This window comes from Mastomys coucha, chromosome X, assembly GCF_008632895.1.
Source record: "Mastomys coucha isolate ucsf_1 chromosome X, UCSF_Mcou_1, whole genome shotgun sequence".
NCBI lineage: Eukaryota > Metazoa > Chordata > Mammalia > Rodentia > Muridae > Mastomys > Mastomys coucha.
This window is the reverse complement of record NC_045030.1, coordinates 117,205,598-117,219,618: the sequence shown is the minus strand read 5'-3', so window position 1 is coordinate 117,219,618 and position 14,021 is coordinate 117,205,598. Positions and strand designations below refer to the sequence as shown.

At 37.1% G+C, this 14,021-nt stretch overlaps 1 pseudogene; it reads right to left on the bottom strand.

Moving 5' to 3' along the window:
• Positions 1–1,294: 1,294 nt before the first annotated feature.
• On the bottom strand, positions 1,295–2,755 carry LOC116094164 (annotated as a pseudogene).
• Positions 2,756–14,021: the final 11,266 nt, after the last annotated feature.

The window sequence follows — 14,021 nt, the reverse complement described above, 5'->3', positions numbered from 1 at the left end:
TCTTTTGTAATTTTTTTATATATAAAATGTAGTACTAGATTTGAGCAATGAAAATACTTAGAAATATTTGTGGTAGATGAAGAAACATTGGGGATATTAAATATGGCAATTGTAGAAGTAGTAGTTAGTGTTTTGGAGGAAAACTATTTTGAAACAAAATTTCTCTAGCTTTCCCTTTGAAAAGTATGTCTTGATATAATGAGTCATACTAGCCATCTAGCTAGAGGATACTATCTGTCAACATTTTGAAGTAGATTCACTATATCTTTGGGTCAGATAGGCATGAATATAATTCGCTGAATAATGGAAAATGACTATATAGGTCTGGAAGGCATGAGTAAATTACATTATTGATGGATCAGAACTTTACATTACTTGCTTCTGTAGTACTGATTATTCTTTCAATTAAGAGTAATAAATGATAAAATTATATGATATTCACTGTAGATTACTAATGGAAGCAGAAAAGAAACAAAGCTGTTTCCAGATGGGTCAACTGATATGACAAATTTAGTTACAGTTATTAATAACCTTAGAAAAAACTTATTAAATAGGATATTTCTAAGAGATATATTGAGATAAGCCTCACTGTGGTGATTTCCCTATACAAATCTTTTTGTTACTTTCCTTTCTAAGAAAAAAGGGTGTTAATCAACAAGACTCAATCTAGTTGAAAGTAAATAGTATTTTTACTCATTATTATTTTAGTCATAACAAATTATCTGAGTCATAAATACAGTCAAGAAATTTGCACTAGCAAAATATTGTAAATTTCTTTAAGGATACATAAGTGTTGAAGAATGTGATGAATAATTTCTATGAAAAAGATATTTCACATGCATTTTCACAGGGGTCTTCTACCCAGAGAAGATTACTACAACTCATATATCCAAGATGACATGTTATATATTATAATCATTTCCTTGATACAGAAATCCCAATTCTTATCCTGCAGTCCTTCCCCAGAAGTAACCATTTTACCAAATTTATTATTCCTACTACTCTAGAGCATTAAAATATAAAATAACATTTATAGTTCATTAACATGAAAATTTATACCATTTTCTGTTCAACCTGTCAGCTACAGAAAATAATAGTAAACAAAAATTTCTTAATGACAAGATGACTTGGTAGAAAGCAGCAACCATTGATACCGAGTTGAAAGATGTTTCCATTTTCCTTTTATTTATTTGAATATAAAAAAACTCATTAATATTGGATATCTGGTACCAAAATGTTGAGGTAATATTAACTGCTTAAAAAGAACCCACCCATCTTTGCTCGATATTGCGGAGAAGATAGTAATAATGGTGGAGTTGCTACCAAAAAGTGGGAAGAACTCCATAAATGTAACCATAAATGGTTACTATAGCGAAGCATAATGTCCAAAGCAAGTGGAACAGTTGACAAATGGAAAAGTAGAAAACTGCAGTCAACATTGTTCTTGAGATCATGAGTGAGGGAGTCATTCAACCCAGGGATTTGTCCATTATTTTAGCCCAGTCATGCCTACTGCCTAGCAAGCTTTTCAAAACCAAGTCAGATTCTATCTACAGGTAAATTCTTCAAAATCAAAACTCCACAAGTAGCAGTTCTTCCTGAAGCTGCTGGGTAAAGTGCAGAGAAGACCACCATAGAAGCCTTGCTAGCCTGGCTTTGCTAAATGTGGATCTGGTAGCCTTCTTTTGGAGTGCGGAGGTCAGTCACCTTCTTCTCAGTCAGAGCAGGTGATTTGTCTTGACTGCCCATCCTCCTTGGAAGGCTTGATTGTCTCCTTTGTAGAGACAGGGACTTTCCCTGGCTTCTCAATTGGACTGGAGCACAGGCACTTGCAGGTTCCAAGATCTTCATCCTCATGTCCCTGCCATACTTCTCCAGCTCCTTCCTGATGTCAGCCCTTAGCATCTTGGAGACATCGAGGACAAATTGATTCCACTCAATAGGCTGGAAGCTGTAAGGATTGTGGGGAATGTACAGTCCAATCTTGACCGTCTGGACTGTGTGCAGGCATTTCTTATAGGAGTCTTCAAAGTTAAAGACAAGATCGCTCAAAGTTTGGAATGTCAGCGGCTTGTCCATCAGCTCAGCCCTTCGGCTCATGCCCAGTGAACCGTAATAACCATTGTAGTAAATCCCCAGCACGACATGGTAAAAGTAGTTTCCTAAGAAATAGGTTTTAAAGCTGATGGGGAACCTCTCAATGGCAGGCTGCCCATTGGTTAAATAGATGGCCAGGATGACTGCCTCCAGGCATTTGATAGGCAAAGATTCTCGGATCATCTCTTTTGCTGACTCCGTTAATCCTCTCAGAGGTCCCATTTTCTTGATATTAAAGAACTGTGTCCCTGTGTGGTTGTATTGTAGTGTCTTCATGTAATTTTGTATGGCCTGGAGCCAGTCTGGGATTGTCATGGACTGCCTGTATTTTGGGACCCGGGGAAATGAAGGTTTAGCCAAGAAGGCAGCATTTCTGATGGAATCTACCATCTCTTCCCCTCTGGGGTGGACCTTGGTAACATGCTGCCACATCTGCTCCCAGGCTTTGCCATCGATAGGGAACCTGATCTTCTTCACAGAACCATAGAACCGCACCCCACAGTCTTTGTCCTCCTCCTTGTCCTCCTTCTCTGAGCCCTCACTAGTGGTGAGGCTCACCAGCTGCTTGTCGCTGTGCCGAGACAAGGTGCCTTTGGTGATTTTGGAGTGAGGGCAGCGGGAACCCAGCTCACCGGCTGGGCCTCTGGCTGGCCTCATTGCTCAGAAGGCTTTTGGGGCTGAGGTGGTCGTATCCTCATTCCATGTTCCATTCTAGAATGTTATTCTATGACATATAACTGTGTCACCAAGGCAGCCACCAATGTCCCAAATGAGGCCATTAGACGCTACAACAAAGAGGCTTTTGTTTTAATAATAAGTAGAAACTATTAATCTCCTCATTAGATTATTTGTGTACTGTCATTGTCATCATTACATTTGGGTGATTAATAGGCTATATAATTATTGTATCAAATACTACATTCTAAAAATATTCACATAGTGAATTCACCATGTATACCTCTACTAGAATCTGTGAAAATAGTAGAACATTTTGTTGAATGTTTAGTAAAAATTTCGATTTGGACAAAACTTCGGTTGACTTGGGACAAAGTTCTAAATTCAAAGGACTTTTTTTTTGAACTGTCACACTGTAGACTCTGAAATTACCGTACTGAAAGTGTCATGATCTTTAGATGAAAGTTCATTGGTTTATCAGGCTTTTTAAATGGATCAGTTTTATGTTAATTATTGGATAATACTATGAATCGTGTACTTACTAAATAAAACTATACTTTAGACAAATCATATGCTTATGCATTATTAATAAATTAAAATTATATATGCTAATATTGCCAAGAATACACATCAAAAAATGTAAGGAACTATAAAATACAACATCTCCACAATAGTACATACGATTCTAAAAGTAGCATTTTTTTCTTCAAATCTGGTTATCATTAGCATTTTTTCACAATTACTTTTCCCTTTTTTCCATTTATTTATTTATTAATTTATTTATTTACTTACTTACTTAAGCACTTTACATCCGGATTACAGTGTCCCTTCAGCTCCCAGTACTTTGATACACATCTCCTCTCCAAATTCCAACAACCCTAAATCTCTGATATTAGAGAGCCCCCGCCCCCAGTACCAACCCACCCTACAGGACTGAGCCTGAATCACCAATCAAAGAGCATACAAGGGCCGGACCTAGTACTCCCACATATATGTAATAGATGTACATCATGGTATTGATACAGGTCTCCCAACAACTGTGGGGAACTGTCCCTGACTCTGTTGCCTGCCTGTGAATCCTGTTCCTCTAACTTGAAAAAACACATTATTTAAATTTTCGGAAAAACAACTGACAAATAGCTAAGTTTCCATAAGCAAAATTGTATTACTTATTATTTCAAATAAAACTAAAATGTTATGAAAATAAGATGAATAATGATACAACTTGTTTTCCCAAGATAGCCCTAGGAGAGCATACATATATATAGTTCCTTAAGAATGTATACATACACACAACTTGTTCTGAATGGTTTGTATTTTACTTAAAATTCTTGCTACTTTATCATGAAACTTTTATGTCACACTCTGTCTTTTAAATGCATAGAGATTAATTAATAATGTTGATAGGGCAGTTTACTATTGTAGACTTGATTTTCCTAAAATGATTGCTGATTTATAAGACAAGGTTGTTATACCATCACATGAAATGTTGACATAGTTGGAAAGATAACTTGTAGGATGCCGTCCCGCAGCTCCTACCTGCGTGGGGTTCCACGAACCGGGAATGTGGAAGACCTGCAGTATGGGGAAAGCAGAGAAAAGGACGCACACACCAAGAGACGTTTCTCATCAAGGTGCACTTTACTTAGTGACAGGAGAGGATTTATACTCAAAGGCATCACAGGTAAGCAATTGGCATTTAGGTGATAATAAGACATCAAAGCTCAGTATGGATACAAAGGAATCCAGGAAGGGGAAGAAAGATCAAAGAATCACGGCTTCGAAAGAAACAGGTATCTGGTTCTTGAGTCATTTGCATGGGCTCCAACCCCCCAGCGCGCAGAGACTAGCTGTCAACTTGTAGTTTCGGTTTGAGAATCTCCGAGAGCACAGCAGGGCTTCCCACAATAACTCAGTCTTATTATTTTGAATTTTATGTGGAATATATGGAAACTCCAAAGTCTTCAAACTCCTGAGGTATCTCAATTTTAGGGACACAGCTGTAGGTACCACTCATATCATAGCCTCAATAAAGGTACAGATCACTTTTGCTTATTTTAGGAAATTGTTCATAAAGTAATTATTGGTAGCTTGTATTTGGAAATCTATCATTATTAACATCAATTAAGAAACTATTTATTATTATTATTATTATTATTATTATTATTATTTATCACAGTAAGTCATTGCCCCCCTCCCAGTCTGCCCTCCCATAGTTCCTTATCCCATTTCTCTTCCTCACTGCCTTCAAGAAGATGTCCCCACCTCCCAACAGGCCTCCCCACTCAATGGAGCTTCAACTCTCTCCAGGGTTAAGCACGTATTCTCCCACTAAGACCAGACCAGGCAGCCTTTTCTGTATATGTATCTGTGGCCTTAAACCAGCTAGTGTTTGCTGCCTGGTTGGTGGCTCAGTGTCTGAGAGATCTCAAGGGTATGGGTTAGCTGAGACTTCTGGTCTGCCTATGAGGTCACTCTCCTCCTCAGATTCTTCCAGATTTTCCCTAATTCAAGCAAATGGTCCCTGACTTCAGTCCAATGGTTGGGTGTAAGTATCTGCATGTGTCTCAGTCAGATGCTTGTTGAGCCTCTTGAAGGACAGTCATGCTAGACTTCTATTCATAAACTCTCTATAGCATCAGCAATACTATTAGTCTTTGGAGCCTCCCTTTGAGCTGGATTCTAAGTTGAGCCTGTCACTGGATAGTGTTTCTCTCAGTCCCTTCTCCATTTTTGTCCTCGCAGTTATTTTAGACAGGAAAAATTCTGGGTCAAAGGTTTTATTTTCTGTTTCTCAACTTTATCTGTTTTTATTTTTTATTTTTACTTTTGGTTCCTAACAGAGAAAATTAATTCTGATTTTAATGGCCAGACTAGATTAAAAATTCAGTATGAATCACAATCTTGATCTCCTTTATTAATGAATAAACTATGCAACCCCAGAAGAAAAATAACCACCAACTAAAAGACAATTCAAAAGATTAGGGCATAGCCAGAATTGCAAATTAAGTTATTCCCAGACTCATACAGTTATTAAGCATCCAGAGAATATTCATTTGTGAATAAAACTCTGAGAGGAAAAAATAAGAATGGAAATATTCTCATATAAATATAATTTATCTGCTCTCAAAACAGCTTGATAAGAAAGAGAATATAAAATGTGTTGACTTAAGTAGTATACAAGATATAGTACAAGTATATGAAGATTAATGATTCCAAATTGAGAACTATAAAGTAGAGGAAGATCCAGGTGTGATGATTCATACATGTAATGTCAACAATTGTGATACAGGAGAAAGATTTCCAAGAGCTTATAGCCTGCCAAGGCTATGTAGTGAGTTACAGTATATACTGTCTCTGGAAAAAGTGTTCTTTAAAAGATGGTCAATGCAAGCCACAACAAAATTTCAAATCAATACTTCATAGACTTAGAAAGAGAAATTCTCACATTCATTTGGAATAATAATAATAATAAAAAAACAAGATAGTGAAAAATATTCTTAACAATAAAAGAACTTCTAAGGGAATCACCATCCCTTACCTCCAGCTCTATTATAGTGTGATAAAAAACTGCTGGTATTGGAACAGAGACAGGCAAGTAGATCAATGGAATAGAATTAAATACCTAAAAATGAAACCATACGCTTACAGGCACTTGATCTTTGACAAAGAAGTTAAAACCATCCAGTGGAAAAAGACAGCATTTTCAACAAATGGTGTTGGTTCAACTGGCTGTTTCTATGTGGAAGAATGCAAGTTAACCCATTCTTATCCTTGTATAAAGCTCAAGTCCAAGTAGAACAAGGAACTTCACATAAATCAGATACACTGAATCTAATAGAAGAGAAAGTGGGGAAGAGCCTCCAACACATGGGCCCAGGAGAGATTTTCCTGAACAGAACATCAATAGCTTATGCTCTAAGATCAACAATTGACAAATGGAACCTCTTAAAATTGAAAAACTTGAACCAGGTAATGGTGGCATACATCTTTAATCCCAGCACTTGAGAGACAGAGGCAGGTGGATTTCTGAGTTAGAGGCCAGCCTGATCTACAGAGTGAGTTCCAGGACAGCCAGGGCTACAGAGAAAAACCCTGTCTGAAAAAGCCTAAAAAACAAACAAACAAACAAACAAAACAGAAAAGCTTCTGTAAGGCCAAGGACACTGTCAATAAGACAAAATGGCAACCAACTGATTGGGAAAAGATCTTTACCAACCCTACATCCCACAAAGGGCTAATATACAAAATATACAAATAACTCAAGAAATTATACTCCAGAGAACCAAACAACCCTATTTTAAAAAATGGGGTACAAAGCTAAACAGGGAATTCTTCTTTTATTTTTTTTCCATTTATGGGATATTTTATTAACATTTCAAATGTTATCTCCTTTTCAGGTCTCCCCTCCAGAAACCTCCTATTCCATCCTCCTCCTCTGCCTGTATGAGTGTGCTCCTCCACCCATCCACCCACTCTCACCTTCCAGTCATGATATTCTCCTATACTGGGGCATCAAACTCCCACATTTCCAAGGGCCCTTTTTCCCACTGATGTCCAAATAGGCCATCCTCTGTCACATATACATCTGGAGCCATGGGTCCTTCCATGTGTACTATGTGGTTGGTGGTCCTGTCCCCAGAAGCTCCGGGGGGTCTGGCCCATTGACACTATTGCTCCCCCCATGGGGCTGCAAATCCCCTCAGCTCCTTTAGTCCCTTCTCCAACTGAGGAATATCACATGGCTGAGAAGCACCTAAGGAAATGTTCAATATCCTAGTCATCAGCGAAATGCAAATCAAAACTACACTAAGGTTCCATCTCATACCAGTCAGATGGCTAAGATAAAAATCTCAGGTGATAGCAGATGCTAGCAAGGATATAGAGAAAGAGAAACACTCATCCATTGCTAGTAGAATGCAAGCTGATACAACCACTATGGAAATCAGTCTGGAGGTTCTTCAGAAATTTGAACATAGTACTAACTGAGGACCCAGCTATACCATTCTTGGGCATATACCTGTGGGTCTTATTGCCGGTGGTTTCCCACGGAGATCTCTGGCCTGGCTTGGTTGGGGGAGCCCTTGTGCATAGAATCAAGCAAGCATGGACAGGGCGTCTCTGCCCTGTCTTTCAAGATGCTCTGTTTCTATGCGCTGCCCTGTACTGAGTCGGGTTGGGCTGGGCCGACAGGCCGACTAGCCTATGAGGAGGAGTGCAGCGCAGGTTCAGGCCAAGTTTCAGGAGAGCAGATCACTTCCCAAGTGTTAACAGTTCTAAGAACAGAAAGCTCAGACTATGGAGTAGATCTTTCCCATACTTTACTTCCCTGGATACCATACATATATATAGTTTTGGGGGATCATTCAAATGTCAGCAGCAGTTATCTCTCATTAGTTTGGGCTGAGAATCTTTATTTGCATGTAAGAGAGCTTGACCAATATTACACATCTCTCCTGCTGGGGCAGTTGGGGCGGGGGGGGGTTGAAATCTGAGTCGTTGGTCTCAGGAACAATTCACTGAACGCCTACTGTCCCTTTAGCAAATGCTCAGTGGGTCTCTGGGGTTCTGAGGTGGCTCTGCTCTACTGTACTCTGTCTGTCAGAATTGCCCATTGCCCCACATATAACCAGAAGATGCTCCAATATATAACAAGGACACATGCTCAATTATGTTCATAGTAGCTTTATTTATAATAGCTAGAAGATGGGAACAATGCAGATGTCCCTCAACACAAAGATGGATACAGAAAATGTGCTACATTTACACAAATGTAATTAATTCAGCCAATAAAAACAATAACTTAATGAAATTGGCAGGGAAGTGGATGAAACTAGAAAATATCATCCTGAATGAGGTAATACAGTCTCAAAGGAACTCACATGGTATGTACTCACTGATAAGTAGACAATAGGAAAAAGCTTGGAATACCCATAATAGCTCAAAGACCATAGAAAGGTCAAGAAAATGGAACACCCAAGTATGGTTGCCTCAGTCCTCCTTAGAAGTGGGAACAAAATGTCATAGGAGGTAGTAGGTGGGAGGGACTTGGGAGGAAAAAGGAGGGGGATAGGAAAAGGGGGTAGGATTAGGTGTAGGCAGAGACAGGAAAAATGTACAGAGGGTCAGGAAATTGACCAGAAGATTGTAACAATGGATGACTGGGAACTGGTGATAGCCACAAGAAAGTCCCAGATGCCAGAAAAGCAAGAGGCTTCCAGAAGTCAATGGAGATGGCAATAGCTAAAATACCCAAAGAAGGGAGAGAGAACCTGTAGAGATCATATCCACAGATTACACAGGGCCCCTGGTTGAGAGATGGGGCTACCCACCCTTCACAAAATTTTAACACAGAAATTGTTCCTTTCTAAAGGAAATACAGGGACAAAGAGTAGAACAAAGACTGAAGGAAAGGGCATCCAGAGACTGCCATACCTGGAGTTCTATCCCATATGTAGCCACCAAACCAAGATAATATTGTTGATGGCAACAAGTCCTTGCTGACAGGAGCCTAATATGGATGTTTCCTGAGTGGACCTGTCAGATCCTGCTCAATACAGATGTGGATGCTTGCAACCATCCATCCGACTGAGCACAGTAACACCAATGGAGGGGTTTTCATGGAAAGACAAGGAGCTGAAGGGTTTTGCAACCCCATAGGAAGAACAACAGTATCAACCAACTAGACCCCCTAGAACTCCAAGGGACTAAACTACCAACCAAAGAATACACATGGAGGGCCTCATGGTTTGAGCTGCTTATATAGTAGATGATGGCCTTGTCCGGCATCAGTCGGAGGGGAAGTTTTGAAGGCTTGATGCCCCGGATGTAGGAGAATTATAGGGCAGTGGGGCGAGAATGGGTGGGTAGGTGGGGAAGTACCATCATGGAGGCAAGGGGAGTTGGAATAGGGGGTGGTTTTGGAGGGGAAAGCAGGAATTAAGATAACATTTGAAATATAAATAAACAAAATAACCAATAAAAATAATAATTAATCATTAAAAAATAAATAAAAGATGAGCAAAAATTACTTGTTCTTTTAATGTCATGGTAACTGTACAGCACCTAATTCTAAAGTTCTTTTTTCATTATCAAAATTTTAATAGCATGTTGAATAATTATCCCATTTTACAGGAGAAAAAAACAAGAAACAGATTTAATATGTAACTTAATTTAGTGGTGTTGAAGGATTCATACTAAGTTATTATGTGATACTTAAGTATTAAAACTATATGTAATATATCCTATAACTCGATATTTAATGCTTGAAAACTCAACTTTCTATTATACTGTTATAAAAACTGTATTGGTGACAAAATTTAAAAAAATCGTGGATAGAATAACTTTTTCAACTTTCTGTTATATTGTTATAAAAATTATCTGGATAATGAAATTAGCAAGGCCATGTATAGAGTGACTTATTCAAATTTATATTAATACAGGTTAGAGAGGTATCCCTAAGACTTAGATTTAATTCTTCAAATTTCAAATCTAGTTTCCTTTATAGTACATAAGTGATCCCAAATATAGAATGATAAAAGTAAGTGAAAAAAGGAAATTTTATACTAGAATTCCAGACAAGATCTACAAAAGTAATTTTTATTCACCAGATGTAATTGTTGTCTCAGAGGCTTACTGCTAAATATGCTCACCCTTTTCAGTTCTTTCTAAACACTGGCTGGCTGGTTCAGTTCAGCTGTTTTGGCTCAAAACTCCTCTCCAAGGTGACTAATTCAATCTGGCCTCTCTCATTTTCTGACTGAATTGCTCTGTTTGGCAAAACTGCCTCTGAACTCCAGAATATATATATATTGCATTGATTACACTGACTACACAAATTGAATGCAATTGAAGGAATGAAACTCATCTCCAATCAACTGAATTGACTCCACTGACTCCCAACTAACTGAACTCTCTCTCCCTCTAAGTATCTCTACAATAATTTCTCTTTCTTGTGCAGTTCCTGAAAAAGTTTGGAGTATCTCTCTCAGACTCATCTTTCTCAAATCTTTCTCTGATTTGTCTCTTTGTTTATACCTCAGTTAGATGTAACTTTTAAACATGGCTTCTTCCTTGTATAAACTAAATTTGCTTAAAGGTGTAGCCACATCACACAGATCTAGAAGTTCTTTGGATTGGATGCTTTGTCATAGCATCCATGTTGCTGGATTAAAATTCCTCTAAAAACATTGAATACTGAAGTAGACCCAACAAATTATATGTTGTTTTTATATTTCAAGATGACATGTACAAGTAGCAACAATAAACAAATGGAAACTATGATCAAAAATAAAGAGAAGGAACTTCTAGAGACTATGTAAATGTAAGAATCACTGATTAGTGTTTAGGTAAGTATATAGTTGAGTTAAAAGCCGTTATCTGATTGAAAACAAAGATAACAAAGACAACTTTCAATCCTCATATTTGCTACAATATTAATCATAGTAACCAAGGTTTGAAATAAACTTTGTTGTCTATTGCCTAAGCATGAAAAATTTGAATAATATTTAATGATACAATAATAAAATTTTATCATTTGAGGGAGTGTAATGTGTTTGAAATATGAAATAATTTATAAAATACAAATAAAATATAATTAATATGGAAAAAAGAGCTGAACTCACAGTACTAGGCAAAAAATAAAAATGTCTGAAAATTATCTGAAAATGATCAGATAATGTTAGATGAAGAAAGGACAGACTATTGGTCTAGTGGTACACCCCTGTATCTGATCACTTTACTGGATGTCTATGATAGGAAGATCATGTTTGAAGTCATTCCAGGCAACAGAGTGAGACTCTGTATCTGAAACACAGCCAAACAATCATAACAGTATGGCTTGTAGTATTATCTTCTCTGGAATGTATACCTAAACACATTGGACTCTTACAACAAGAACTCCTTCTTTACAGAAGAATATATATTAAAAGTTTTTAAAAAGAAAATTAGAAAGATTTGTCTTTATTATCTTTTTCAGATGAAAAATCATAGAAGTAACTATCAACACTGCTAAATTCTCAGTGATTTCAGAGGTAGCTACTCATATTTATGACAATATTTGCTCCTCAAACAGCTTTATCATCAGACTATGTAGTTTTGCATGTGGTGAGTATATGCATGAGTTTGAGTGTAATGAAATCAAAGCATTTTTTTAGTAACTTTACAGTTAGTATAAGTCAATCCCATAGTACCTGAATACCAAGTCTCAGGTTATTAATATACAAACTTTCTTTGAAAATAAGAAAGAAGGGACAATCAAGCAATGAGAAAAACATAAGTATCATTAATTTACTATGATTACTAGTCTAGCCCATTCATGTTGTGCCCCAAGTCCCAAAGCAGAAAAAAAGGAAATATTAAGCTAAAAACTGTTGAGTGAAATGAGGATGCATTTATTAAGCTGCCTAATTGAGAGCTTTGATGAAACTTTTAAACAAATGACTCAAATCATTAAACAGCCATTAAGATCCATAATAACATTATTTTATGCTTGTTACATTAGAATATTTGTAATTTTAAGAGCATTTTAACCTGCTCTTATACAGATTTGTTCATTTACTTTTGGAGAACAACTTAGTGAAACTTTACTCAAATCAGTTCTCAGATATGAATGTACAGTTCTATTCTGTGTAATGAGATTTGTTCAGGTTGTATCTTAGATGAATTTTCTCTGTATGCTATTATAACTAAATGAAAGTTTATGCTATGCAAACAGTCCTGATTGAGGTTCCACATTAATATTTGCTCTGCTTTTAGATCCACAAGATTAAAAAATGCAGTCATTCAGAACTCATGTTTTGCAAAACCTAATTGGAACTTGAAACTCAGGGTGAAAATCTTATTCTATCATTAGCATTTCCTGTATTTTATTGTGTTTTGAAGCTTGAAAAATTACACCATATGTTTCTGATTCTTTTAGACAACTTTTCAAATGAATGTTGTATAAAATTATTTCTGCTCAATTTATTGCCATGCTTTTAAAAAATTTTTGTAAGAGGTTGTATTTCAAAAGAAATACAATTCAGAAGAACAGAATTTTATATTTAAAATGAAAGTCTGAGCCCTTGAGGTTCAAATGACTTTTAAATAGATGAAAACAGGATTGCCCATGTACCAATAAGGAAAGCAAAGTTAAATAAACATGGAATGATGTCAGGGTTTTCCATTTAAAACATACATGCTATTTTAGAAGCTAATAATTACATTTAATTATTCCCATTTCTTTCTGTGAGAACTGAAATTAAAAGATGGTAGGTAGACTACTTATTTTCAACATTGATATCTTTCTTTTATATTGGATATTTTCTTTATTTACATTTTGAATGTTTTTCCCTTTCCAGGTCTTCCCTTCAAAAACCCCCTGTCCTACCCCCATCCTCTGCATCTATGAGTGTGCTCCTCTATTTATCTACCCACTCCCATCTTCCCAACCAGGTAGTCCATACACTGGAGCATCAAACACCCTCAGGCTCAAGAGCTTCTCCTCACACTGATATACAACAAGGCCATCCTCTGCCACATATGTGGCCAGCACCATGGTTCCCTCCATGTGTATTCTTTGGTTAATGGTCCAGTCCCCTGGAGATCTGGGGGATTCTGGCCTGTTGACACTGTTGTTCCTTCCATGGGGCTGCAAACCCCCTCAGCTCCTTCAGTCTCTTCTCCAACTCCTCCATCAGGGACTCCCCTCACTCAGTCCAATGGTTGGCTGTAAGCATCCACCTCTGTATTTGTCAGGCTCTGACACAGCCTCACAGGAGACAGCCATATCAGGTTTCAATGAGCAAGCATTTCCCAATATCCAAATAGAGTCTGGGTTTGGTGGCAATATAAGGGATGGATCCCCAGGTGGGGCAAGTCTCTGTATCTTCTAATATGTATACCATAGGCAGGAAATACTTCTTGTCTTTTATAAACAAAGCAAACTTAGTTTAGTCAATACAACTTTGAAAAAAACCATCAATATGTGAGAAAGCCAACTTAAGGATAAAAAAATTATCTATCTTCAATGAAACCATTTTAAATTATTAGCTGCACATTTTAAACAACAACAACAAAAAAAAACAGTCTTTGTAACTAGTAAGAACACATATAAGCAAACCTTTTGTCAGAAATCTGAGACATCAATGCCCTTTTTATCAAAATATGCTAAGGGCTATATTACTAGTAAATTGCTTTATCTCCCTCAAAAGTTTTAAAGCATCTCTATATGTGGGTTATCAAATGGAAAGTATATAACAAAGTACATT